The sequence below is a fragment of the Urocitellus parryii genome, chromosome 11 (assembly GCF_045843805.1).
Source record: "Urocitellus parryii isolate mUroPar1 chromosome 11, mUroPar1.hap1, whole genome shotgun sequence".
Classification (NCBI taxonomy): domain Eukaryota; kingdom Metazoa; phylum Chordata; class Mammalia; order Rodentia; family Sciuridae; genus Urocitellus; species Urocitellus parryii.
The window spans coordinates 8,540,960-8,545,202 of record NC_135541.1 but is presented as its reverse complement, the minus strand read 5'-3'; positions in this window follow the sequence as shown (position 1 = coordinate 8,545,202).

Here is a 4,243-nt window from a genome sequence, read left to right as displayed (position 1 = left end):
CTGGAAGGCAGAATTAATTCACTAATTCACCACCACGAGAGCATGAATAAAACATATAGGTTGACAACAAAGACATAAAGTGAAAATATTTTTCAGCAGGAAATGGCAGCAGCGTGAAAAGGAACAGAAGATAAATCAGGTACAGAAATGCGCAGGCTGCACCGCGGTGGTGACGCCATGAGCCAGGTTTGCTGCCTCAGATGAGATGCTGCAGTGTGTCACTTTAGAGGATGTCAACCGACAGGATGACTTGCTGCCTGCCTGGTCATCACCCACTCCTCCCCAGCACGAACCAGCTGTTCCCTGGGGACCCCCGATTCTGCAGAGACACCGCTGTAGGAGCCCCATGTTCTGGAAATGCTTGGAGCTTTTCTTCATCTTGCTTTCTGGCTGGGATTTGCTCATGTCCCTTCTCTGCTGCACCCAAATTTTGCCTTTCCTTAGAAGCCAGCTTTTGGATGAAATCTTGCTTCATTGTACTAATTTCCTAGGGCTTCCATAACAAAAGACAGTATCCCAAATGTGGTGTTTAAAAACAACAGAATTTAGCCTCTCACAGCTCTGCCGTTGTGGGCAGGGTTGGTACCTTCTGGAGGTTCTGAGGGGGGATTTTTCCAGGCCCCTCTCCTAGATTCTGGGGTTTGCCTTGGCATTCATTGGCTTGTACATGCCTCACTTGAACTGTCTTGGTCTTCACATGGCCTTCTTATAAGGCCTTCTTTATAAGCCGTGGATTTAAGGTCCACCCTAAGCAGTATGTCCTCAACCGAACCCATTATGTCTACAGACACTCTTCAGTGAGGTCACATCTTGAGATTCTTTCTGGTAGATATGAATTTTGGGGGGGCACCACCCAACCCAGTGAGGAGTAGAGCCCACTTTCATCATTCCATATTTCTGTGAATCCCACTATAACCCCCACCAGCAATTGTCCATGTGCTGTTTGTCCCACTGCAGTCTGACCCCTGGATGTGTCTTAGGTCCCAAACATATTCTAAGCCCCTTGAAAATGAAAACAGAGTCACATATCTCCACTCTAATCAGCGATGGGCACAAGTAATCCTTCGATCAAACCAGTGCACGGTTTCGTGATGTAGAAATGATTCCTGAAATACAAACACAAGAGCCACCGCTAGGCAAGGACTCAGGCCAGTGTGGAATTTGCTTTTCTCCCAATTTTGCTTATGTGTCCCCTTGCCCTGAAGGATTTAAACTCTAGTAATCAAGATTTTCTGAGGCTAACAAAAGAAGGAATAATTCCTTTCCAAGGCTCCACAAGTAGAGTGAGAAGGCACAGCCTTCCTTTGTCACAGAGGTCGTTGATTCAACCTCATAAGGCAGCCATAGAGGTGTCACAAACAGAGAGCATCTGCCAATACCTGCCAAGACAGAAACACCTGATCCAGGTTCAGAAGCATCACAGCCAACCTACATGAGCCTCTAGTTAAAATTGACCCATCCGCCAAGTTATGGTTAATTTTAATTGTACAGCAATGGTCCCAACTAGGGTGAGATTTTACCCCTAGGGGACATTTTGCAATGATGGGGACATTTTGAGTTGTCATCACTGGGTGAAGGGCACTACCAATCTCTGGTGACTCAAGGCCTGGGAGGTCTATTTCATTTAGCACACATCTCCAAGGTTCATCCCTGCTGTAGCATGTATCCAGATTTCTTGTGTTTTGAAGGTTGCATAATATTCTATTGTATGTAGGTACTACATCTTGTTTATCCATTAATCTGTCTATGGACACGTGGGTTGCTACCCACCTCTTGACCGTTGAGAATAATTCTGTTATGAACATGGGTGTACAGACATCTGTTGGAGGCCCTGCTGTCGAGATCCACCACTAAAACACTCAGGGTCACTCCAGAGGAACTGGGCTGCACAAAATAACCACACAAGAGACAGAGATACCTTTTTCTTTGGGTCCTGTGATGGTTCCTCTGACCTTAGGGGTTCGTGGAAAGAGGGAGAGGGAGAGAGGGGCATGTGCTGAACCCTTTTACTGGGGAGAAACCATTCGAATGAGGCAAGAGGTCAGGCTTGGGCGGGTGGAGTTGAGTCTAGCTTTGTGTTGTCTGCTGTCAGCAGGTTGATTGACATCTAGGAAGGCCACTCCCAAAGGCAGAGCAAGAGAAGGGGACACACACAAAGGGTGTTTCCATGGAACATTCTATCCCAAACAGGGCAAAGGGGTAGGGTTACAAAAGTATAGGTGAGTGTAGCTCAACCCCAGAGGTATGCCTGCTCAGAAGACTGGCCTTGCTATCCGAGGGTGGGAAGATGGAGTCCCCAAGTCATGCACTACCGAACTGGACTACAGTGATCTTTCAGATCCCCTGGTGCATCAGGCCTGGAGGGCGTGGTCACTCAATGTGGCTCCCCACACCTGCCCTCAATAATTTTGGGTCTATATGTGGAAGCGAAATTGCTGGGTCATACAGTCATTTTATTTTTAATACTTTGAAGAACCAACTGCCTTTATGAGGAGTCTGTAATGACTGCACCCTTTACACTCCCACCATCCCTGTACAAATGTTGTAGTTTCTCCTCATCTTGACAGCATGTATTTCCTGGTTATGCTTTCTTAATAGTGGCCATGTTAATGGACATGCTGAGGTATCTCACTGTAGTTTTGGTCTCTATTTCCCTAGTGATTGGTGATGCTCAATCTCTTTTCATTTTATTGGCCATTTGTATATCTTCTTTGTAGAATTGTCCATTCGAATTCCTTGACCATTTTTATTTGGTTTTTGTTGTGTTGTTGGGCTATGGAGTTCTTTACATATTGTGGATGTTAACTCCTTATCAGATATACAACTAGTAAGTATTCTGTTCCAAATGACAGATTGTCTTTTCACTCTGATGATTATGTCCTTTGATATACAGATTTTAATTTTGATACAGTCTGGCCTTGTCTATTTTTTCTTTTGTTATCTGCAATTTTGGCATGATAACCAAGAAGTCATTGCCAAATTCAGTGTATGAAGTTTCTAATAATTGTCTACTCTTAGCTTTTATGTTTAGGTCTTTGACCCATTTGGAGTTCATTTTTGTATATGACATAAGGTCAAAACCAACAAGATTCCCCTAACCATTTGTTTGAAAATACAGCCTTCTCATTAAAGCATCTGGGCACCTTGTTGCAATCACTTGACCATATAAGGGAGGGCTTATTTCTGGGCTTAAATGTAAATTTAGCTTCCATATTTCCTTTTTTTAATATAAGTATCAACCTTTAAAAGGCTTTTTTTAAAAAAATATATATAGTAAATATATACATATATATAGTGTCCATATACAACTAATATATGTATATATTAGTTGTATATGGATACAATACCTTTATTTTGTTTATTTATTTTTTATGTGGTGCTGAGGATTGAACCCAGTGCCTCACATGTGCAAGGCAAGCACTCTACCGCTGAGCCACAGCCCCAGCTCCTGAAAAGCTTTTAATGTTTATTTATTTATTTGTTTGTTTATTTATTTTTGGTACCAGGAATTGAACTCAGGGGCACTCATCCACTGAGCCACATCCCCAGCCCTATTTTGTATTTTATTTAGAGACAGGGTCTCACTGAGTTGCTTAGCATCTCACTGCTGCTGAGGCTGGCTTTGAACTCTAGATCCTCCTATCTCAGTCTCCCAAACTGCTGGGATGACAGGTGTTTGCCACTGTGCCCGGCTTGATGTTTAATTTTTGTTATGAGAATTTATGGCCAGAACTTTAGATCGTTATTTATTTAATTTTTGTCACTGGAGATGGATCCAGGGGCCACTTTGTCACTGAATGGATCCCTAAGCCTTTTTATTTTTTAAGACAGAGTCTCAATAAGTTGCTTAGAACCTTGCTAAATTGTTAAGACTGGCCTAGAACTTGTTATCTCCCTGTCTCAGCCTCTCAGGTTGCTGGAATGACAGGCATGTGTCACCATGCCTAACTATGGCCAGAAATTTTTAAATGTCTTATGACTAAGATTTTGTACCTTGCGACAATCAATTTTTGCCCCCATTGAGAGTTCATAAATTCTAACCCATAACATTGCAGTTGCTAAAGAGTAGCTCAATGGCAGAGTGCAGGCTTAGCCTGTGTGACACCCTGGGTTCAATCCCGAGAATGAATGAATGAATAGTGATCAAGAGATGAAAGTTGATTAAAGTGAAGGTTGAATACATGGGTCAGGTAGGGTTGTTATACTTTTGTTTATGTTCTAGTTTTATTACCTATCATTTTCC